At 36.5% G+C, this 25,955-nt stretch overlaps 1 protein-coding gene and 1 non-coding gene across 8 annotated transcripts in view; one reads left to right on the forward strand and one right to left on the reverse strand.

Annotated features, from left to right (window-relative positions):
- The window catches only part of TRAF3 (TNF receptor associated factor 3), a 171,647-nt gene that overhangs the window by 72,666 nt on the left and 73,026 nt on the right, over positions 1–25,955 (reverse strand). For all 7 annotated transcript variants that reach the window (XM_043983792.1, XM_043983790.1, XM_043983791.1 and 4 more), the window contains one exon: positions 99–220. The gene's annotated coding sequence lies outside the window, so the exon portion shown is untranslated. The remainder of the gene's footprint in view (positions 1–98; positions 221–25,955) is intronic.
- On the forward strand, positions 20,603–20,705 carry LOC122744849. Its single transcript, XR_006355190.1, has one exon. It is a non-coding gene; the product is annotated as a U6 spliceosomal RNA (small nuclear RNA).

The following is a 25,955-nucleotide window of genomic DNA, read 5'->3' on the forward strand; positions in this document are numbered from 1 at the left end:
AAATTAAAAAATACATTAAAGTTTTGAGGTAAACTTCTTAGTAAAGCAAATTAGTAATATCAGTATATGACGTAATTGAAAGTTTCCTATTGACATACCTGTAAGTCATATGCAGGCGAGGGATAGCTAAGCCTGAGCAGGGAGTAAGACTTCAATGAAAGTTTTCAGTGATGCAGTTTCAACTTTATCTTTCTTTAAACAGTGCGAGGTTTTCCCTTAGCTGAAAAGCAAGTAAAATCTGTATTAGTGTCTTGTCTGGAAAGTGTTAAAACCTTACAAAATGAACTTTCATAAATGGAAACCTAGAATCACATGATCCTTCACAGTATCATAACACTTAGACCTAGGAATTGAAGAGATTTTAGAGATCAAATAATACACACCCCTCATTTTATAGATGAGGAAAAATGATGCCTGAAGAAGATAAGTAACCAGCTCAAAGGTTACACAGGAAGTAGGCAGTAGTCACCATTCAAACTCAGATCCTCTCATGCTCAATCCAATCACTTTTTACTCTATCACACTAAGGCAGTGTGGTATAGAGGAAAGAATAATGGATTGGGGACAGCAGTGGACCTAGATTAAAATCTCAGATCTTTCACTGACTATCCTGTGTGACCTTAGACACATTAGTCCTATAAAACAAGGGGAGTAAATTAGATCAAAGTTTCTTAAACTGTGGGTTGTGACTCTATATGGAGTTGCATTAACTGAATGTGGGGGTCACGAAAAATTTTACATGCCTATATATCCAGGGTTGCATAAAAATTTCTTGGGCAAAAAGGGGTCACAAGTGGAAAGCCCTGAATTAGATGATCTCTAAAATTCCTTTCTATGATCTATGATCCTATGTTTCTACCCCGACAATGATCAAGAGAATGAATTCTAGAACAGGAAGGTACCAAAGAGAACAACTAGTTCAACCCTCTCATTTTACAGGATGAGAAACCAACTTAATTTTAAAATGAAATATTATCCGTCAAGTATTTGTTATCATATACAATTAATAGTCCCATTTTTGTGTTAAGAGACAACCAGGGTATATTACAAAACATAAGGGCTACAACTAGGGCATAAATGGCCCTTTTATGTTATGTCTCATAATTTAAAAAAGAGCCATCTGCAACAACCACTACCAAGTCAATTTATTGATTGGTAAAAGTAGGTACCCAGCTCTCTGAGCACATTAGTTCAATTAAAAGCAAATCAACAGAGAAATTTCATTTCCTGAGTTTGCAGGGTCATAGTCCTACTGAAATTAGCCAGCTCATTTTGTAAGTATTCCCAACTTCCCACTTCAACTAATAATAAAGTTGGTAGTAAAGCACTTGGCAAGCATAATGAGCTCACCCTTGTCACCACAAAAGAATAAACAGCTTCGTCTAAGGCAGGACAAGATATCTGTGCATATCTAGGCAAGGTTTGAAAAATAATGCTTCTTTTTGTTTGAAATTGCAATCATTGGAGAAACAGAAATAATTAAACAATAACCTAGAGTACAATAACCCTCTGCCTCCAAATAAATTAGTTAAGAAAGACTTGCTATTTGTTAAGAACTTTGGGGAAAACTGGAAAGCAATTTGGAAAAAATTAGGCTTAAATGAATATCTTATACTATATTCCACAAAAAGTTCAAAATGGATAGATGACTTGAATATGAAAATTCACACTATAAAAAATTAGTAGAGAAGCAAATCATAAACCTTTCACAGCTACGAGGGGATATTTTCTTAACCAAAGGGACAGACACAATTACAAAAGATAAAACTGAAGGGCCGATAGGTGGCGTAGTAGATAAAGCACTGGCCCTGAATTCAGGAGGACCTGAGTTCAAATTTGGCTTCAGACACTTGACACTTACTATCTGGGTGACCTTGTGCAATTCACTTAACCCTCATTTCCCCACCCAACCTCCCCTCAAAAAGATAAAACTGAGAATATGGATTACATAAAATTGAAAGGCTTCCACATGAACAAATTAATGCATCTAGGATAACCAAAAAAATTATGAAATGGGGAAAAATTCTTTGTATTAAATTTCTCAGATAAGGATTTATTATCCAAGATATACAGACAAAACACATATGTACATACAAACCTAACACACGCGCACGCACATACACACACACGCAAAATAACTAAGTGATTTCCCGATAAATATAATTATATATATATTATGTTATATATAAAATATAACACATTATGTATAACTAAAGAATATAAACAAACAGTTCTCAAAGGAAGAATTGTAATTCAGTAATAATCACATGAAAAAAACCCTCTAAATCACTAATGAGAGAAAAATAAAGCCAAATAATCCTGAGGTTTTACTTCACAGCAGCAAATTGGTAAAGATGACAAAAGATGGGAAAAAGAAATGTAGAGATTATGAAAAGATATAATGCATTGTTGGTGGGGTGAAAGTAGTGTGCAGTCCACAACAGGGCAGGCTGGGCTCTAGCAAATAAACAGGCCTTGGGGGTGATTGAATCAGCTGCAGCCTTCTGGAGATCTCAGCCCACAGAAGGCAAGGGGGTCAGAGAAATGGTCAGAAGGAGATAGAAGGAGACCTTTTGCTGGCACTGGGTAAAGGACTCTGTTGCATTGTTCAAATGCAGTTCTGGATCACAGTCCCAGGGTAAAGAGGAGTACTAGAACATCAGAGTGTGCAGCAGCAGGGGTACAGGGAGATCCTGTTCACAGTTTCAGGGTGGAGAAGAATGGTTGTGGTCCCTACAGATCAGAGCACAGGCCAGGAAAGCATTGACCATACCTCTCCTTAAATCATGGTACTTTGGAAAAACTAAAACTTACAGACCCCCCAGAACTAGCTCTGAACACAGCAGCACTGAATGTCAAGCTTAAGACAGTGTCCCCTCCACCCTGGGAGAAGAGCCCAACTATAATACAAAGTTAAAAGGCAAGAAAAAGAGCTAGAAAAATGAGGAAACATTAAAAAAAGAACTTATCCATAGAAAGTTAGTATGGTCACTTGACACTTACTAGCTGTATGACCCTGGGCAAGTCACTTAATCCCCATTGCCCCACAAAACAAACAAACAAACAAAAAAAATAGTTAGTATGGTGACAAGTAAGATCAAAACACAAACTCAGAAGAAGACAATGAGATCAAAGCAGCTACATGCAAAAGAAAATATGAATTGGCTTCAGGCCCTAGAAGAGGTAAAAAAAAGGATTGTAAAAATCAAATAAAAGAAGCAGAGGAAAAATAGGGAAAGGAAATGAAATAATGAAAGAAAAAGTCAACAGCCTGGTAAAGGAGGCAAAAAAAATACTGAAGAAAATAACACCTTAAAAAACAGGATAGGTCAAATTTTAAAGAGATACAAAAATCCACTTGTAACTCCTAAGAACTTTTTCTTTATTAGAACATTTAGAAGGTATATATAGCTTTCCCACAGCAAGTCTCCAGTAGGTGGCATCATTCCAATCATTACAATATAGAAGGCATGGGTATGAGTGGACTATGGTGGAATATCCAAAAAAATAAAATTAAGGGGTGAGAAATGTACTGGGAGAAGGAAGAAATTATCTAGGATAAACTATATGATATAAAAAAGGCATGAAAAAACTTTTACAGTAGAAGGGAAGATGGTGGGTGGGTGGTGGCAGGCAGCTTGAACTTTATTTTCATTGGAATTGGCTCAAGAAGGGAATAACATACACTTACTTGGGTATAGAAATTATCTTACTCTACAGGGAAGTAGGAAGGGAGGAAGACAAGGGTGGGGGGCACTGATAGAAAGGAAAGCAGACTGGGGGAGGTGGTGGTTAGAAGCAAAACACTTTTCAGGAGGGACAGGGGAAGGAGAGAAAGGGAAAGAGAAATGGGGAAAAGCAAGGTGAAAGGAAATAAACAGTAACATAACTGGGAATGGGAATGGGATGAACTCACCTGTAAAAATGGAAGCAGATAGCAGAGTGAATTAAAAGCCAGAATTCTACAATATGTTGTTTATAAGAAATACATTTGAAGCAGAGAGATACATGGTATAAAGGTAAAAGGGCTGGAGGAGGATCTATTATCCTTCAGCTGAAATTAAAAAAAAAAAAAAGCAAGGAAAGCAATCATGCTCTCAGACAAAGCAAAAAATCCAATTAAAAGAGATAAGCAGGGAAACTATATTGTGCTAAACAGACAATGAAAACAATTTAGAATGATGTAAATAAAGTGACTAAAATGCCCATATTCTCTGACCCAGAGATTCTACACCTGGTTATATACCACGAGGAGGTCATTGATTAAAAAGAAAGTCCCATACATACCAAAATATTTCTAGTATCACTTTTGTGACAGCAGAAAGAAGGAAAGAGAGAGAGAGAGAGAGAGAGAGAGAGAGAGAGAGAGAGAGAGAGAGAGAGAGAGAGAAGGAAGGAAGGAAGGAAGGAAGGAAGGAAGGAAGGAAGGAAGGAAGGAAGGAAGGAAGGAAGGAAGGAAGGAAGGAAGGAAGGAAAAAAAGAGTAGTTCATCATTTGGGAATGGCTAAATAAATTGTAGTCCATGAATTAAATGGAATATAACTATGTTACAAGAAATGACAAATATGAGGAATACAGAGAAGCATGGAAAGTTTAAATAAACTGGTACAGAATGAAGTAAGCAGAATCAAGAAAACAGTATACACAATGATTACAACAATGCAGATGGAAAGAACTACAAAACAATAGAGGCTCAATTTGCAAAATCACAAAGAACAAGCATGACCCAAAAGAAAAGGTATGAGAAAACACCTCCCCCCACTCCTTTGCAAAGGGGTTCCATAAATGTGGAACACTGAATATATTGTCAGCTTTTTTCCAATGTATTGATTGATCAGTTTTGCTGTTTTTTCCCCTTTCTTCCTCTTAAAAAAATTATTTATTATATAGAAGAACTCTTTAGAAAGAAGTAGGGGGAGGTAAATAGTAAATTTAGAGGATTTCAAAACAAAAGATTATCAGTAAAAATATATTTTTAAAAACAAAAACAAATTGTATGCTTTGTATTATTGCTGACCAGATAATATGAACTTTCACTATAAAGCAGAGAACTTGATTTATCAAATAAATATTATGAACATAGAGAGTATATTGTGTCTTTAAATATCTATGCATTTATAGAGTCATCTTAAAAATTATTTGTCATGCCCCACCATCCTTGTTACTATAAACTAAATTTTCCCTTGTTTATAATAACATATTCCATCTTGGATCCTAGGGTGCTATTTTCCTAATTTTTCTTCATAGAATTCAATTTACAACAGTATGAGACTTACTAGAGAAATAATGTTATATTTTAAATTACATCTTGCATGAAGGAGTCCTAAAATTTACAAAACAAAATTAATTGCAGTACTTAAATGAAAATGTCAATTAATCATTCCAGTTCTAGAAAACTGTTGAAAAACATTTCAGGCATATCCACTGCAATTTGAACAAGGATACATAGCCTAAAAGAGCATAGGATCTGGAGTCAGAGAACTCCAAATCACCAATTAAGTCCTTGAGAAAACTTATTAAAATAGGTCCCTCCACTCCCTTTCCTCTCACTTGATTCTAAATTGTCTATAAAAAGGCTTCCAATTGCCATCCTTCAACTTGACCTGCTCTCCCCAAGACACCTGTGATCTCTTAACTGCCATTCCAATGGTCTTTTCTCAATCCCTATACTTCTTGCCCTCTCTGCAAGCTTTGGTATTTTTGATCACCATCTTCTCTTGGATACTCTCTTCTGTCTAGGTTTTCACAACAGTGTTCTCTCCTGATTCTCTTCCTATTTTTCTATTCTGCTCTTTCTCAGTCTCCTGTCTTACATTTTCATTCAGGTCATGCCTACTAACTACAGGTGTCCCCCAGTGCTCTACCCTGGGAACTCTTCTCCCTCTTATTATTAGCTCCCTTGTTGATCTCATAAAGTTTCATGGGTTCAATTATTTCTCAATCAACAAATATTTATTATGTGCCTACTATGTGCCAGGCACTGTGCTAAGCACTAAAGATACAAAAAGAGGGACTTCTGGGGCAGAGCCAAGATGGCGGAGGAAAGGCAGTGAGCTCCTGAACTCATGACACGATTGCTCCAAAAAACATCCAAATAACACCATAGGAAAATGCCTGGAGCAGCAAAACTCACAGAAGAATGTGCTGAAATCACCTTCTAACCAAGAACGGCTTGGAAGGTCAGAAGGAGGGAGCTGCTGTGCTGATACAGGAGTCGGGCCCAACCCCACAGTCATCCTGACAAAGATCCAGTCCCAGGAAACAGGCCGGCAAGGGAAAAATAGAGGAAAAAATGGAAAGAGAAATGAGGGTGATGCAAGAAAGACATGAGAAAAAAGTCAACAGCTTGAAAAGTCAAATTGGCCAAATGGAAAAGGAGGTACAAAAGCTCTCTGATGAAAATAATTGCCTAAGAATTAGGATTGAACAAATGGAGACCAGTAACTTTATGAGAAACCAAGACACAATAAAGCAAATCCAAATGAATAAAAAAAATAGAGGGCAATGTGAAATATCTTCTGGGAAAAACTGCTGACCTGGAAAATAGATCCAGGAGAGATAATTTGAAAATTGGTCTACCTGAAAACCATGATCAAGGAAAGATCTTAGACATCATCTCCCAAGATATTCTCAGGGAAAATTGCCCTGAAATTCTAGAAGAAGAAGCTAAAATAGAAATTGAAAGAATCCACTGATCACCTCCAGAAAGAGATCCCAAAAGGAAAACTCCTAGGAATATTATAGCCAAGTTCCAGAGCTCTCAGGTCAAGGAGAAAATATTGCAAGCTGCCAAAAAGAAAGAATTCAAGTACTGTGGAGCCCCAGTCAGGATAGCACAAGATCTAGCAGCTTCCACATTAAAGGACCAGAGGGCATGGAATATGATATTCCAAAGGGCAAAGGAAATGGGATTACAACCAAGAATCACCTACCCAGCAAAACACAGCATAATCTTTCAGCGGAAAAAAATGGGACTTTAATGAAAAAGAAGACTTTCAGATATTTGAGATGAAAAGACCTGAACTGAATGGCAAATTTGACTTTCAAATACATGACCCTAGAGAACCATAAAAAATTGGAGCTGGGAGACATACCTGGGGTTGTACACCAGGCGACTGCCTTGTGTCTGAGGCCGGGTTTTGGCTGGGATCCCCCCTGGGTCAAGGGGTGATGCTTTGTCCACTGTGTCACTTAGCTAGGTGATGACATCTTTAGGGTTAAATTGAGGGGTGAAGGGAATTCACTGGGGGAGGGGGAAGGGCAGGGGTGAAATCCTACATGAAAGAAACAGGAAAAGGCTTATGGAGTGGGGGAAGAGATGGGAGAAGATCAGGGTAATAAATGAATTTTATACTCATCAGAAAAGGCTCAAAGACCTTAAACTCATCAGAGCTGCCTCAAGGAGGGACTAACAGACACACCCAACTGGGTGGAGTAATCTGTTTAATCTGGGCAGTAAATGAGCCTAACACTCATCAGAACTGGCTCAAGACCTCAATTTCATTAGAATTGGCTCAAGGAGGGAATAATGTACACACTCAATTGGATGGAGTAATCTCTCTAACCCTGCAGGAAAATAGGAGGGGAAGGGGATAAAGAGAGAGGAGCAAAAGAAGGAAGGGCAGAGTGGGGGAGGGGACAGACAGAAACAAATCCCTTTTGAAGAGTGATAGGATGAAAGAAGATGGATAATAGAATAAATATCATGGGGAAGGGAATAGGATGGAAGGGAAACAGTTAACAATAGTAATCATGAAAAAGAGAAAAGGGGGGAAAATTGTACAAAAAATATTTATAGCAACTCTTGGTGGAAGCTAGGAATTGAGAATCAAGGGAATGTCTGTCAATTGAGGAATGATGGAAAAAGCTGTGCTATATGATTGCAGTGGAATGGACTTGTGCTACAGGAAATGACAAACAGGATGATCCCCCCAAAACCTGGAAAGGCTAATAAACATCGATGTATAGTGAAGTGAGCAGAGCTGGGAGGACATTGTGCATAGTGACAGCAGTATTGTTCAATGAGCAACTGTGAATGACTTAACTACTCTCAGCAATGCAATGATCCAAGACAATCCCAAGGAACTAATGAGGAAGCTTACTATTCACCCCCATAGAAAGAACTGATAAAAAGAATACTTGTGGATTGTACATATATAACCTGGTTGCAATCTTGTGGAGTGGGGAGGAGAGGGAGGGAGGGAAGGAGAAAAATTTGGAACTCTAAATCTTATGCAAATGAATGTTGAAAACTATCCTTACATGTAACTGGAAAAAATAAAATAAATGTTTGTTGCTTTTAAAAAAATGATGTCGGATTACTCACAAGCCAGGCAGGCTGAGAAGAAGCCCAATCACCCCCTGGGCCACGCTGTAGCACCAACGGTGTGTCCGGGAAGCAGTGCTACACTTTAAGGAGTAAAAAGCCAAGAAACAGTAAGCCAGGATGAGTAGGCAGAGAAAGCAGAAGACCATCGAAAACTTCTTTGGGGGAAAGGTAGACCACAATACATCCTCAGAAGAAGAAGATAATAATAGGGTCAAAGCTCCAACATCCAAAGCTTCCAAGAAAAATATCAACTGGTCTCAGGCCATGGAAGCTCTCAAAAGGGACTTTGAAGAGAAAGTAGGAGAGATAGAACGAAGATGTAGAGAAAGAGAGGAAGGAATGGAAAGAGAAATGAGAGCAATGCAGGAGAGTCATGAGAAAAAAGTCAACAGTTTGAAAAGCCAAATGGAAAAGGAGATTAAAAAACTGTCTGCTGAAAATAATTGCCTAAGAATTAGGATTGAACAAATGGAAGCTAGTGAGCTTATGAGAAACCAAGACACAGTAAAGCAAATCCAATTGAATGAAAAAATAGAAGGCAATGTGAAATATCTCCTTGGAAAAACAGCTGACCTAGAAAATAAATCTAGGAGAGATAATTTGAAAATCATTGGACTACCTGAAAACCATGACCAAAACAAGAGTTTAGACACCATCCTCCAAGAGATTGTGAGGGAAAATTGCCCTGATATTCTTGAAGCAGAAGCTAAAATAGAAATTGAAAAAATCCACCGATCACCTCCTGAAAGAGATCCCAAAAGGAAAACCTCCAGGAATATTATAGCCAAATTCCAGAACTCCCAGGTCAAGGAGAAAATATTGCAAGCAGCTAGAAAAAAGGAATTTAAATACTGTGGAGCTCCAATAAGGATAAAGCAAGATCTAGCAGCTTCAACATTAAAGGACCGGAGGGCATGGAATATGATATTCCAGAGGGCAAAGGAACTGGGACTACAGCCAAAAATCACATACCCAGCAAAACTAAGCATCCTCTTTCAGAGGCAAACATGGAACTTCAAGGAGAAAGAAGACTTTCAGGCATTTGTTATGAAAAGACCTGAACTGAATAGAAAATTTGACTCTCAAATACAAGACCCTGGAGAAGCATAAAAAGATAAATAGGAAAAAGACTTCATGAGGGATATTAAAAGATCAAACTGTTAACATTCCTATATGGGAAGATAATACAGAGGACACAGGTCTGAACTGAATACGAAGGGAAGTTATGTTTTGTTCTTTGTGGGGTGTCTTATGTATGGGGCCGGATTTGGGCTTGGGGCCTCCTGGGTCCAGGGCTGGTGCATTGTCCACTGTGCCACCTAACTAACCCATAATGACATCCTTAAAATAGGGTTGAGGTGTAGGAGAAATAGACTGGGGGAGGGGGAAGGGGAGAGATGGTCTGGGGAGAGGTTATTCATATGAAGGAAACAAGAAAAAAGCTTATGGAGGGGAGGGGAAGAGGGGGAAGGAATTGGGGAGTGATTGAACCTTAATATCATCAGAATTGACTCAAAGAAGGACTAACATACATACTCAAGTGGGTATAGTAATATATTTTGCCCTGAAGGAGGGGAGGGAGATAAGGGGGGGGGAGGGGAAGGAGGGAAGGGCAGATTCTGGGAGAGAGTAGTAAAAAGCAAAATACTTTCAAGGAAGGTGAAGACGTTCTGCATAACAGCACAAGTATGACATATTGAATTGCTTGATTTCATAGGGAGGGTTGAGGAGAGAGGGAGGAAGAAAATTTGGAACATAGAATTAGCTCAAAGACCTTAAACTCATCAGAATTGGCTCATGGAGGGAATAACATTCACACCCAGTTGGGAGGAGTAATCTATCTAACCTTACAGGAAAGTATGAGGGGAAGAGGATAAGGAAGGAAGGGTGGGAAAAAAGGGAGTGTAGAGTAGGGGAGGGGACAGTCAGAAGTAAAATACTTTTGAGGAGGAATAGTTTAAAAGAAGATGGAAAATAGAGTAAATATCATGGGAAGGGAATAGGATGGAGGGAAATAGTTATGATGACTTTGCTGGGTTAATACGAAGAAAATTCTTTGTCAAGTTTAAGGTACATTATTTAGGGTATGATGAACAGGATACTATTAGAAAAACCTGGAAAGACCTACATGAACTGAAGCAGAGTGAAATGCACTGTATACAAAATAACAGCAATAGTGTAAAATGACCTGCTGGGAAGCATGTGGTTATTTTCAGCAAGGCAATGGTCCAATATAACCCTGAAGGACTATGAAAATGGCAACCCATCTACAGAGAAAGAAGTGATAGTATCTGAAATAGTTGGAAACACATTTTTTTTTTCTTTTCTCTCTTTTTTTTTCTTTTTTGGTGAGGCAATTGGGTTTGGGTGGCTTGCCTGGGGTCATGTGGCTGGTGGGTGTTGGGGGTGTGGGGCTGAATTTGGGCTCGGGTGCTCCTGGTTCCAGGGCCAGTGCTCTGTCCGCTGCACCACCTAGCTGCCCCTGGAAACACATTTTTTAAAAAAATGTTTTTTCTCTTTGACAATTCCTCAGTCTGAAGTTTTGGGAGTTTTTTGACTGTTTTTTCCTCACAACCTAGCTAATGTGGGAATGTTTTCCATGACTACTCATGTATAATTTATTTTGAAATGCTTGAGTTCTAGTGGGTGGGGGTGGGAATAGAGGAGGAAGAGAAGTTGGAACAATTTTTTTTTAATTGATGTTAAAATTTGTTTTTACATATATTTTGGAAAATAAAATTCTATTCTAAAAAAAAAAAAAAAAAAAAAAAAAAAAAAAAAAAGAGAAGGGGGAGGGGAAAGGAAAAGAAAGAACATTTATTAAGAACCTACTATACGCCAGGAACTGTGCTAATAATCACTTTACAAATGCTATATCATAAAACAGATTTAAGACATTCAGTATTCTTTCCACTAATCCACATTGTCTTAAAAAATTAAGGAATTGTGTGATGTATTTTACAAAGATTTCCATCAAAAGATGTTTAAATAAAACTGTTTTAGTGTCTAAAAAAAAAAAAAAAAAATGATGTCAAAATTTGTTTTTACATGTAATTTGCAAAATAAAATTCTAAACAGGAAAAAAGAAATATTTAACATAAACTCAGAGAAACCCAAGATTTATAAGAATTGATGAAGATCAAGAAAGCAGAACCACAATTACATAGATAGTGATTAATGTTGTGGTAAAATAACAGAATTTGGAAGACACCCAGGGGTCTTGATTGACTTAGTAGTGTTTGAATTGGGTATGAATGAGAAATTACTAAGTACCCACTTAAGATGATTATATTTTGAGCCACACCTGGCCCGTCCTTCTCTCTCTCTCTCTCTCTCTCTCTCTCTCTCTCTCTCTCTCTCTCTCTCTCTCTCTCTCTCTCTCTCTCTCTCTCTCTCTCTCTCTCTCTCTCTCTCTCCCCCTCTCCCTCTCCCTCTCCCTCTCCCTCTCTCTCACTCTCCCTCTCTCCTTGGAGGAGCTTTTGGAGCAGACTGGAGACAGGCTGAACAGCTGACTCCCATAGAAATTACGGACCCCTGGTGGTAGTTAATAAAATCCAGCTCTTTGAATTAGCTGAGCTGAAAGCAAGTTTGGGTTTTGAGATAGCCTTTGCTAGAGCCAAGGAGATTATCCATTTTTCTTTTTCTCTATTCCCTTGTCCTTGACTTGATTAATTTCACCTTTGCTGTGTATTTTATTCCCATTAATAAACTTGATTTTTTTTTGTGTGGAAAAGAGGCTGTTAAGCTCCTTTTTTATTGGCCTGGGAGAAATAACTAAAAAGGGCAGTTTGTAGGGGGGGAAGCTTTGGACCTAGAGGTCCCTCATTATTTTCTGAACCCCAATATTATGGCAAGCCACCCAATTAACTCTCTCCATATTAAATTTGGCCCCTACAATGTAAACGAAGACACAACACAAAAAGAAAAAATGATTTAGGCCAAATGTAAATAAGGCATTTTGTTTCCAGATGATTGAAATAAAAATATATCTCCCTCCTTTCTGTTAACAAATGGTAAACACTAAAAGCAGAAAGTTACATATACATGTACTGTCATTTGAAATCAATATAGTAAATGGTTTTGTTGACCTCTTAAAGCCCCAGTTTAGTGCAATGGGACATACGACTAATGTGTTGCAACAAAAAGTACATTAATAAGGTCTTTTGAAAAGAATAAAAGATAGAGCTGAACTCCTTCTAGGTCTGAAATACTATAGTTCTAAGTAAAAAAGATGTTTCTTTTTATTCTTTTCCAATTATACATTATTAGCTTATAATTTGGTTATTTTAAAAATAATTTATGCTATATAATCTAAATTGCTACTGAAATATTAGAAATATTTCCATTATTTTAAAACCAGAAGAGACTTTATAGGTCACTTACTCCAACTCTTTCATTTTAGAGAAAAGGAAACTGAGGCCACCAAAGTTATATAAATCAGTGAATCTTTGGTAATAACTTCCCTTTTTTTTTTTTGTTTCTCCCTATTACTTCAAAAACCTTTTCTTTTATTTTAGCAATGGGAAAATTAAAGACCTAAGAGCAATTACATATATTTCAAACTATTATCACTGAAAATAATTTTAAAAGGACAAACAAATGTGCCTCCAAATTGCCCCAAAGCAACAATTTTTCCATGTGGTTTTTAAAAATTCACTTGATTTCTTTGATTTCTCATTTCTAATTCCTTAAATTTGGTAGTCCATTAAGATTCGTTTGCATGTTCATGAAATAGATCTCTTGCTTCTCCAGTTCTTCATAGCACTTTGCTTGGTCCTTCTTTGTTGTTTGGGAACCTGTCTTTCCTTTTATTATTAGACAGTAAGCTCCTGGGAAGCAACTTCTTAGTCATAGATGGAGGGAGAAAGAGAGGGAAGGATGGAAGGAGAGAAAGAGAGAGAGGTACGTATAAACATATACACTATACATGTACATATGTGTATGGATAGATGTATTCCCAGGATCCTGCACATGCTATGTATTTAATAAATATGTGGTAATTAAATTGAATTTTGAAAGTGGAATTCCCAAAAGAATTGAAAAACAGAAGAGACAGAAATCACTCTGGTATAACACTGTTTTGAAGCTAGGATTTAGTGATAAAATTGTTCTGACTTTTAAATAGATTTTCCTGTAACTTCAATGACCTGATATATATATATATATATATAAAGTTTTAAATTACAATCAACCATTTATCACTATTACATACATTTCACACCTAAAACAGGTGATGGAGGAAGGGGAGAGAAATCCTTATTTTGTTTCTCCATTTATGGTCATGTGGATCATTTTCATGGTATCCCTCATTGTATCCTTTAAGTCTCTTCAAATTTAATAACTAGAGTGCTGAATAATCCCCCTGGCATAAATTTAATTATTTTACATATAAAATGTGCTTCTTCCACTACTGAGATTACTAGGTCCAGAATACTTTCAGAAATAGAGTTAAATAACTCACAGGGTTATTGAGAAGCTAAAAAGAGATAATGTATGTAAAAAATTTTGTAAACATTAAACAAATTGTAAACAATTTGTAAACAAAATGTAAACAAATTAAATTTTGTAAACATCAGTTGTTATTGTCACTATGACCTCTCCTGAACTACTGTAATTGGACTTCCCTATTTCCAGTCTATCTCTTCTCCAATCAATCCTCCACACAGCTGTCAAAGGGTTCTGACCATGTTAACTGCCTCAGCAAAAACCTTCCATACTATTTCTTGCCTTAGTAAACTCACCCTGAAATTCCTGTTAAGAGGTCTTTCAAATAAAAACCCTTTGATTTGGCATGAAGGTCTCAATTGAATTGGTTATGAATCATTTAGATTCGCTCAGTAAATTTAAATTGAGAGGTAATATCAAACCCCTTAAGGTACCAAAAAAATAAACCTAAACCCTAATCAATATTTTTAATGCAAAACATTCCATTGACAACACATTTGATGATTTAATAAAAAGTCTATAACTGGTAATTTTTAAATACATTTACCAAAGCATAGATAAGGTAGCTAAGAATATTTTCTTACTGTGTTTGGATACAATGATACAGGAAGAAGTTAAAATAACCTGGGGAGCTTTTCACAGCAAAGCGTTACATTGACCCCGCCATATAACAATTTGTTTTAGACATGCATATACTTTGTGAAGTGCCAGCAAAATGCTTATTATAGATGGAGTTCACAAATGGGAAGTAACTTTAGTATATAGTATGTAGAAAAGAGTGCTAGAGCTGGGGTCAGAAGACCTGGATTGCAGGCAAATCCCTTCCCTCTCTGCACCTCAGTTTCCTGGTTGGGAAGGTAGGGATTAATATTTACATTGCCAAGTCTTGTTAATTGTACCTTCATAAAATCTCTCACATCCACCTTCTCTCTGTTCTCACGGCCATATAAAATACCAGATACAGTTAGAAAGATCCAGGTTCAAATTCTACTTCTGATACTTACAAACAACCAAGAGCAAGTCATCTGACATCTCTATAGCTTAGTTTTCTCAACTACAAAATGGAGATACTTCCAGTACCTCATAGAATTGTTGTGAGGCTCAAATAAGATAATAATATGCAAATTTCTTTGCAACTTTAATGAACTATGTAAAATGTCAGTTATTCATAATACCATTGTCTCTTCTGAACTACTATAACAATTCTCCACACAACTGCTAAAATAATTTTGTTAATAATCTGACCACATCACTCTCCAGATCAAAAGTCTTCAGTGGCTCCCTACTGTCTCTAGAAAACTATTCTCAGCATAGCATTTAACGCTCTCCATGATCTAGGACTATTCTAGTCTTCCATATGTTTCATATTATTACCCATCATAGTCTGTCCTCCATGGGGTAGAACATGTTACCTTCTGAAATCCTCTTGGAATTCTTACCTTTATGACTAGGCCTAAATGTCACAATTCCATAAAGTAAGTCTTTCCTGATCAATCAATCAATAGCACATAGTAAACACTTACTATGAGCCAGGCACTGTGCTAAACATGGAGGATACAGAGAAGACCCAAACAATGTTCCTCTCTTCAAGTGGCACATGTTCTAATAGAGGCTGTGGGAGTGATGAGAAGGAAACATATACAAAAGATGTTGTAAAGGTAGAAACAATAAGATTTATCAATGGATTATATACATGGAGTGAGACAAAGGAAGTATTCAAATATGATTCTGAGATTGCCAACCTAGAAGAGTAAGGATGGTGGCACCCTCCATAATAATGGGAAAACTGGGGAGAGAAAGGTTTGAGGAGACAGTGAGTTTAATTCTGAACATGTTCAGTTTGCAATGACTATGAGACATCTAAGAGGCAAAAGGTATGTTTGAGCCACTTGATGTGTGAATGTAATTCAGGAATTGAGAATAGGGTTGGATATTTATACTTGGCAATAATCTCCATAAAGATGGTCATTGAACCAATGGGAGTTAGTGAACTGCACAATCAGGGACGTAGGAAGACTTCTACCTTTCAGCAATATAGTTTCTGCAGCAATATCCTGCAGGAATTGGTATTATTCTAACAGTGAGGCACAAGAGAAAACAGAGGGCCAAGGAATAAGCTCTATAAGGCAATAACAGAAACTGCTTAGAAGACAGAACTCAAAATAGGTGCCTCAAAAGTTCTGATTCCAAGAGAAATAAAGGACTAAATAAGTTTATGGGTCAGGAATCAAAGAAAGGGAAAATAATGCAGTGTGAAAAATCCTTCCTAGAAAAAAGTAAAGTGAAGGGGAAGAGAAGAAGGGGGATTATACTCAATTCTTTAACTGAGAAGGGAAAATTTGGGTGTGGGGGACAATTATGATAATTAGATAAAAGCAAGAAAGAAAAAAGAATTATATCCAAAACTGAAAACCAGGGAAAGGGCTAAATAATGAGGTGGGGCAGGTAAAAGTCTTGAGGGCAAAGCAAAGAGAGCAGATGGGAATAAGGTTATCTTTGAAAAGATTAAGCTAAAATAACTGGAGAGAGAGTACTGTGTTTACAGTGGGAGAGGAGGAAAATCATAGCTTGGAAAAAACCAACAATATTAGAGACAAATAGAGGGAAATATAAACCCAATTATCATAACTTTAAATGTTCATGGATTAAACAACCAATAAAACAAAATAAAGTAACATATTAGATAAGAAAACAAAAAGTCCATAAGCTGTGACTTACAAGAAATATATTTAAAAAACAAAAACATATACAGATACAGTCATTCCCCAATTGCTAGTCAAAGAATATGAATAGGCAGTTTTCCAATTAAAAATGAAAATAATTTATAGTTATATGAAAAAATACTCTCAATCATTACTGATTAGAGAAATGCATATTAAAACAACCTTGAGATATTATTTTATACCTACCAGATTGGCTAAAATGATAAAAAGGAAGAGTGACAAGAGTGTTGGAGGGGTGGAAAAACTGGAACACTAATTTATTGTTGGTAGAATTGAGAACTGATCCAACCATTTTGGAGAATAGTCTGGAATTATGCCCAAAGAGCTTCTGGGATAGGAACTCAGTATTTGACAAAAACTTCTCAGAAAACTGGAAGATAGTATGGCAGAAATTAGGCGTTGACCAACATCTTACACTTTATACTAAAATAAGGTCAAAATGGGTACATGATTTAGACATAAAAGGTGATACCATAGGTAAATTAAGAGAGGAAGGAATAGTTTACCTCTCAGATTTATGGAAAGGAGAACAGTTTAGGACCAAACAAGAGATAGAGAATATTATGAAATGCAAAATGGGCGATTTTGATTACATTAAATTAAAAAGGTTTTGTACAAACAGAAGCAATGCATCCAAAATAAGAAGGAAGGCAAAAAACTGGGAAACACTTTTTATAGCTAGTATTTCTGATAAAGGCCTCATTTCTAAAATATACCAGGAACTAAATCAAATTTATAAGAATCCAAGTCATTCCCCAATTGAGAAATGGTCAAAGGATATGAACAGGCAGTTTTCTGATGAAAGAAATCAAAGCTATCTACTGCCATATGAAAAAATGCTCTAAATCACTATGGATTAGAGAAATGCAAATTAAAACAACTCTGAGGTACCACCTGACACCTATTAGATTGGCTAAAATGACAAAAAAGGAAAATAATAAATGTTGGAGAAACTGTGGAAAAATTGGAACACTAATGCATTCTTGGTGGAGCTGTGAACTGATCCAACCATTCTGGAGAGCAATTTGGAACTATGCCCAAAGGGCTATAAAGCTGTACATACCCTTTGACCCAGCAATACCACTTTTGGGTCTTTTTCCCAAAGAGATCGTAAAAAAGGGAAAAGGACCCACATGTGCAAAAATATTTACAGCTGCTCTTTTTGTGGTGGCAAGGAATTGGAAACTGAGGGAATGCCCATCAGCTGGGGAATGGCTAAACAAGTTGTGGTATATGAATGTAATGGAATATTATTGTGCTGTAAGAAACAATGAGCAAGAGTTCAGAGAAACCTGGAAGGACTTACATGAACAGATTCTGAGTGAGATGAGCAGAACCAGGAGAACATTGTACATAGTATCAACATTCTGTGTTGATCAACTGTGATAGACTTGACTCTTCTCAGCAGTACAGTGGTTTAAGATAGTTCCAAAGGACTCATGATGGAAAATGCTCTCCAAATCCAGAAAAAAGGAACTATGGAATCTAGATGCAGATTGAACCATACTATTGATATGGGCTAGAATTTGGGGTCAAATTGATCGTGAGTCGTCCCAAAAGAATTACAAGACTCAGTGACTCAGTTTCCCAAGTTTTATTGCAATACTGTGAGTGACCACAGGGAAAGAACCAGAAAAGTAGAAAGGTGTCTCTCAAATAAGGAAAAAAAAGATAGTTATATTTATAGTATGGATAAATTGATTATCAGTCTCATTATAATAACCTCCACCTTAGGGAGGTACAGGGGAGGGCCTGTCCTATTCATTATAATATACTCCACCTTTGGGAGGTACAGGCAATGGCTTATCCTAATTTGGAGTTCCTGGGGTCTTAAGCCGACCCCCGAGGCGGGTACCTTTTTCCATGGAGGTGTGTTTTGGGGGTTTACATGTCGTAAGGTGAATCTGGGGACAAATTTGGCCTTTTCTGTGCATGTCTCTTTCTGATTCCCATGCTTAATTTCAAAACATCTTCATTTGTCATTTATTCCTAGTTTGAGTTTCTATAGCCTGCCGTTTAGTCTAAAGTCTTCATGGCCTCTCTCCCTCTGTTCCCGTTATGGGCCCTGATTTCTGTGGGTAAGAAAACCTAGTATCCTGACTTGTAAGTTATACATTAACTGAGGTCTGAGTCCCTCTTAGAGCTCATATCTGAATTAGAGCTTGGACCTTAGGTTTTTCTATTAACCCCTTTTTGCCTCCTATATCACTATTTCTATTTTTTTGTTTGTTTTTCTTTTATGAGGTTTTTCCTTTTTGCTTTGATTCTTCCTTCACAGCATGACTAATATGTTTAATGTGATTGTACATATATAACCTATATCAGATTGTTTGCTGTCTTGGAGAAAGAAAAATTTTAAACTAGAAATCTTATAAAAACAAATGTTGAAAACTATTTCTACATGTAATTGGAAATTAATAAAATACTTTTATAAAAAAAGAAATGATGAGCTCAATAAATTTTTAGAAAAACATGGAAAGACTTTCATGAAATAATGAAGAGCAAAATGAGTAGAACCAAAAGAACACTGCATATAGTAACACCCATATTTTAAGAGTAACTTTGAGTGAACATTTTGACTATTATAAATACCCAAATTAATTATAAAGGACATATGAAGAAAGACAGAGAAATAAGTGATAGACATATGTATAGAATAATTTTACACATACTTATTTACATATACATATACTTATTTGTGTCTGATGATAGCCATCTCTAAGGTGGAGTGGCAGGAAAGGAAGGAAAAAAAGAAATTTGCATGATAATTTTGTTGTATATTTGAAAGGAATAGCATATTGTGTATAGTAGATTTGCAGTTTCATGTGCAATCATATTTTTTATTGTACTATATTATGGAAATTTTCCCATGATTTATTCCATGACTTAAAAATAACAAAAAAAAATGTAGAATAAAAATGAGGGACTGAAAAAATACTATGTAGAAGTTACATTCATGATATCAGATAGAGCAAAAACAAATATTTCAAAACATAAAGAGATTAACTACACAATACTGATAGGAATCATAGATAACTAAACCAACATCAATATTAAATATATATGCCTTCTATATGTATGTGTATATTTGAATACCTTAGCATTAAACTCATAATGGAAATGATAAAGGAGGCAAAAAAGGATTAACAGATAACCTATCAATAGTAGCTATCAATAATACCAAAAAGGGTTAACACACAAACTAAGCTTTGTGTTCTTACAGTAACCAAGAGGGTTCAGTCCCTGCCAATCCTCACCATCAACAGAGACAGTAACCAGGGACTATTAACCATTAATAGCCATTAATATTCCTAATGACAGGACACCTAGAAACCAGATCTTAAGTAAAGAGATATCACAAACACAGAGACCCTCTGGGTCTGACAAGTTTAAGCATGTCTTTAGGAACATGCACAGGCAGAAAGGGCCAAATGTGTCCTGAGGTTCACCTTACAGGTAAAACCCCCAAAACACACCTCCAAGGAAAAAAGTAACTGTCTCAGAGGTTGGCTTAGGAGCCAAGGAACTCCAAATTAGGATAAAACCTTCCATGAACCTCCCACAAGGAAGAGATTAAGATAATGAGGAGATAATCCATTTTTTCTTACTATAAATATAACCATTTTCCTCTCCCTATTTGAGACACCTCCCTGGTGCTCTCCCTGTGGTCAGTACAGTGTTTTTAATAAAACTTGGGAAACTGATTCACTAAGTCTTGTAATTCTTTGGGACATTTCATGATCAATTCTGATCAATTAAACCCACCCCCTACATCAGAAACATGAGCCAAGCCTTTTGTTGTTGTGTTGTTTCATTCATGTCTGACTCCCCGTGACCTCATTTTGGGGCTATCTTGGCAAAGATACCAGAGTGGCTTGCCATTTCCTTTTCCAGCTCATTTTATAGATGAGGAACTGAGGCAAACAGGTTTAAATGACTTGCCCAAGATTACACAGTCTAAGGCTGGATTTGAACTGAGGAAGATGAGTCTTCCTGATTCCAAGTCTACTGCTCTATCCACTTCGCCACCTAGCAGTCCTTAATCAAGCTATAAGAATACATAAAGAGTAACACAATAGTGATGAGAGATTTCAGTGTTTCATGCTCACTTTGCCAGTGCATATACTAAAAATGGAACCATACAGAGAAGATTAGCATGGCCCCTGCGCAAGGATGACATGCAAATTCGTGAAGAGATTTCAGTGTTTCTCTCAGGTTTTGATATGTATCAAAGAAAAATAAACAAAAGTAAAAATATAGAACCGAACAAATTGCCGGAGAAACTAGAGCTAAAAGACTTAGAACAAACTTTCACAAAAACAGTATGTATTACAGCACAGAGATATTGCAAATAAATGTAAAAAGGCAAAAATTAAAAAAAAATTTTTACATGTCATAATGCAATTAAAATAGTAATGTATGTGGTTTCATCATTATCATTTTCCTTCACATAACAGTTGTTTCTATGAAGGAAAATGATAATGATGAAACCACATACCAAAATTTCTGGAATAACTAAAACAGTCCTATGGGATGAAAATAATATCCCCCCGAACAAAATAAAGACGATTCACGAACTTCTTATGGGCTCAGAAATTTCCTGGAAATTTTCTCCTTCAGACGTGCCTAAAAGAAGCAAGGGAGATAAGCCACCAGGACTGAGATAACTCTAGGACCATCACGCTGCATTTGAGTTTCCCCCAGCCCTCTGGGAGATAAACCTAGATGTGGCTGCTGCCTGAATGGCTCTGGGAGGGATGGCTCTTGCCTAACTTCTCTGAGCCACCACCATGGGGGGAAGGTCCCTCAGGTGATCACCCCCAATAAGGGAACTTTCTGCAGTCAGATGATCACCTCCACCATGGTACTCTCTAAAAGTATTTGCCTTTCTCCTGCTCGAGGAGACAGGAATCTCAGAGAACCAAGTCTCTGTGCCACGCCTTCTCCCCATGAGAAGAAGTCCAAGGACTTTTCGCTTGGTTTCCTTTCTCTAGCTCCCAAGTAAAATATTATTTTATTCTAACTGGATTTGTGTTCAAGAGGGTGTAATTCTTTAAATAGGAATGCTTAAGAAACCCCAACCCCAAACTCCCCACCAATTTCCCCCACAACAAACTGAATATGCATTTTAAAAATTAGAAAGCCAACTAACACTTAAACCTAAAATATGCACAAAAGAAAAGGTACTAAAAATTAGAGATCAGCTGAAAAACAAAACCAAACCCTGCAGGAATAATAAATAAAACTAAAACCTTGGGGCAGCTAGGTGGCGCAGTGGATAGAGCACCCACCCTGGATTTAGAAGGACCTGAGTTCAAACCCGGCCTCAGACACTTAACACTTACTAGCTGTGTGACCCTGGGCAAGTCATTTAACCTCAATTGCCTCACCAAAACAAAACAAAACAAAAACCCTAAAACCTCATTCTTTGAAAAGACTAAAAAAATGGATGAACCTTTAGCCAATCTTATTTTAAAAAGGGCAGAAAATCAAACCAATAAAATAGCACATGAGCAAGGCAAAAATCAGAAGAAATATAAAGATTAATCTGAGCTGTTATAGTTATATACTAACAAAACTGAGAAAACAAAAGGAATAGAGGAATACTTTCAAAACCATGAAATACTTGAACTGACAGAAAACCTAATAGAGATCTTTTTTTTTTTAATTTTTTTTTTTTTTTTGCGGGGCAATGGGGGTTAAGTGACTTGCCCAGGGTCACACAGCTAGTAAGTGTCAAGTGTCTGAGGCCGGATTTGAACTCAGGTACTCCTGAATCCAGGGCCCATGCTTTATCCACTGCGCCACCTCGCTGCCCCCATAATAGAGATCTTAAATAACTAAATCTCAAAAAAAGAAAACAGAATTAGCCATAAAGGAACTACCAAAGTAAAAAGCAAAACACTGCTGGTCCTGATGGATTCATAAGAGAATTCTGTTAAACATTTAATGAATGATTAGTGCTCCTAATACATAAATTATTCTCAAAAATTGAGAAAGAAAACAACTTATCAGAATCTTTTATGAGACAAATATAGTACTAATAACTAACCCAGGGAAAAAATAAAATGGAGAACTATAAAGCAGAATAATTAGTGAATATCAATTTAAAAGTCTTTTAAAATTTTTATCAAATAGAATACTGCAATTTATTCATAAAATCATTCATTATAACCAAGTTGGATTGTATCCTGGGGATGCAAGAAGATTCAACATTAGGGAAACAATTAACATAATTAATCATATTAAAAACCAAAACATCCAAAACCACATGATTAGCTCAAAAGATGAAGAAAAAGTCTCTGACAAAGTACAGCACTTATTTATGATAAAAACCAAACAAACCCAAACACTGAAAAGTATGGGCAAAGAGGAACCATTTTTAACATTATAAAAAGGAACTATTTAAATCAAAAGCTAGCATTCATAGGTAATGGGAATCCACTGGAACTATTTGTAATAAAAAAAAGTATGTCTATTCTCCTCACTATTATTTTATTTTATTTTTTATTTTGGGGTTTTTTTTGCGGGGCAATGAGGGCTAAGGGTGCCCAGGGTCACACAGCTAGTAATTGTCAAGTGTCTGAGGCCACATTTGAACTCAGGTCCTCCTGAATCCAGGGTCACTGCTTTATCCATTGTGCCACCTAGCTGCCCTCCTCACTATTTTTTTTAAATACTTTTGGAAATGCCAGCAACAGCAATAAGACAAAAGAAAGAAATTAAAGGCATAAAGATAGGTAAAGAGGAGATAAAACTATCTCATTTGCTGACTATATGATGACATGCCTGGAAAATCTCAGTGAATTAGCAAAGATACTAATTGAGATTATAACTTCGACAATATCGCAGGCTACAAAATAAACCTTCAAAAATCAATAGCATTTCTACATAATAATAACAAAATCCATGAGAATAATAGAAATGGAAATACCCTCCCAAATAACCACAAAATGGTATCTGGAGGTCAATCTACCAAAGTACACAAAAGATTTATAAAGATTCAACTACAAAGTGCTCCTTAAAAAAACTAAGAACAGATTAAAAAGCTGAAGAAATATTCAGTGCTTATGACTATGTCATGCCAATATAATAAAAATGGCAATACTACCAAAGTTTAATTTATAATTTCAATAGGAAATAGAACTTTGAAACATCAATCTAGATTATAAAGCAACAGTCAGAAAAACCCATCTGGTATTGGTTAAAAAATGGAGAGATAAAGTCACTGAATAGATTAAAAAAGAGAGAAGCTGAAACTATGGAACTCAAGAAAGTGTTTCAGTAAGCTAAAAACAAATTGATTAGGAAAAAACTTGCTATTTAGTAAAAATAAGTAAAATGAATGCATGAACACACACACACAAACACAAACCTCTGCTAGGAAAACTAGTCTGGCAAAAATTAGGCTTAGACTTAATACCTCACATTATGTTCCATAATATGTTCTAAATGGATACAATACCTTAATATTTAAAAAATCACAAAAATTTTAAAAAATTAAAAGAGAAACAGATTATATTCGTCTCACAACTATGAGTAGGAATGCATTCTTAATCAAACAAGGGATAGAAACAATTACAGTAGATAAATAGATAACTTTGATTACATGAAACTGAAAAACTTCTGCACAAAGTTAATACATCTAGAATAAAGGAAGTGGTCAAATGGAGGAAAAAAACAACTTTGTATCAAATCTCATCATTTTCTACCTGGTAGCTCTCCTGAACCTCATGATCTCCAGAAACAACCTTCTGCAAGATGAAATCAATTCTGAAATGTATATCTCTTCAGCATCCCTTGCCTGTGAGGTTCTTCCCTCCCTCTCTTCAGAAAAGCATATAAGGTAGATGTTAAAGAACTCCTCCCAAATCCTGCACCATTTAAGGAGGGCAAGCAGGGCATTCAGCTCATAATTTGTCACCCAGATGTTCTCCTGAAACTCATCATCTTGCCCTACAAGATGAAATCAACTCTGTTAACTCATGGCTTCTCAAATCATTTCCCAACCTGGCTGCAAACTCACACACTGGGTTCTGCACTCCCTTGCCTTTTTCATCTTCTTTTTATGTGTTGACTTTCCCTATTAGTTTGTGAGCTCCTTTTTTTTAGTGTGTGGGGGGGGGGGGCGGCAATGAGGGTTAAGTGACTTGCCCAGGGTCACACAGCTAGTAAGTGTCAAGTGTCTGAGGCCAGATTTGAACTCAGATCCTCCTGATTCCAGGGCCAGTGCTCTATCCACTGCACCACCTAGCTGCTTCCAGTTTGTGAGCTCCTTGAGAGCAGCAATTGTCTTATACCTTTCTTTACTTAGCACAGTATCTGGCACACATTAAACACTTAATAGATATTTACTGACTCTGACAAAAGTTTTATGTCCAATATATGTAAACAATTAACAAATAAATATAAGACTAATATTCCCAATAGATAAGCAGTCAAAGGACATTAATAGTTTTCAAAAGAAGAATCGCAAAGTATTCATAACCACGAGAATGTTCCAAATCACAAATAATAAGAGAAATTTTAAAAAACCCCAACCCCAAACAAAACAAAAACCCCTGAGGTTTCAGTTCACATCCTATAAAATGGCAAAGATCCTAAAAATGGCAATAGTCAACATTGGAGGAGTTACAGGAAGACAGGTATTCTGATGCATTGTGGGTGGAGCAGTACTAACATTTTGGAACGGAATTTGTATTATGTAAACGAAGTAAGCAAAATGTCCATACCCTTTTGACCCAGAGATTCCATTACTTCCTTCAAGGAAGCTATTGATAAGAAAGCCTCCATATACATCAAAACATTTAGAGCAGGGGTGGCTAGGTGGTACAGTGGATAAAGCACTGGCCCTGGATTCAGGAGTACCTGAGTTCAAATCCGGTCTCAGACACTTAACACTTACTAGCTATGTGACCCTGGGCAAGTCACTTAACCCCCATTGCCCCACAAAACAAACAAACAAAAAACATTTACGGTAACATTTTTTGTGATAGCAAAGAATTAGAAATAGATGCCCACTGATTGTCAAATGGCTAAACCAAATGTGGTACATGAATATGTAGTACTGTACTGTAAGAAATGATGAAAGTGACAAATACAGAAAAGCATAGAAAGAGCTATCTGAACTGATGCAGAGTGAAATAGAAACTAAGAAAATTATATACATAGCGACAATACAAATTGAAAGAACAACCATATACAAAATCAATCAATCGATCAATCAATCAATAGCAAATGTTGCAAAATTATCAAGAGAAAGAATGAACTGAAAGAAGAGATATGTGAAGACGTTCCCAACCCACCCCTTTGTGGATATGGGAGGTCCACAGGTGCTGCATATATTTTCAGACTTTTTCAACATAGTGATTGGTTGTGCTGATCTTTTCTGCTTCTCTTTCTTCCTTCCTTCTTTCCTTCCTTTTTTTTTTTTTTTTTTTGGTCTTTAAAAATACTAT

This window comes from Dromiciops gliroides, chromosome 2, assembly GCF_019393635.1.
Source record: "Dromiciops gliroides isolate mDroGli1 chromosome 2, mDroGli1.pri, whole genome shotgun sequence".
Taxonomy (NCBI): domain Eukaryota; kingdom Metazoa; phylum Chordata; class Mammalia; order Microbiotheria; family Microbiotheriidae; genus Dromiciops; species Dromiciops gliroides.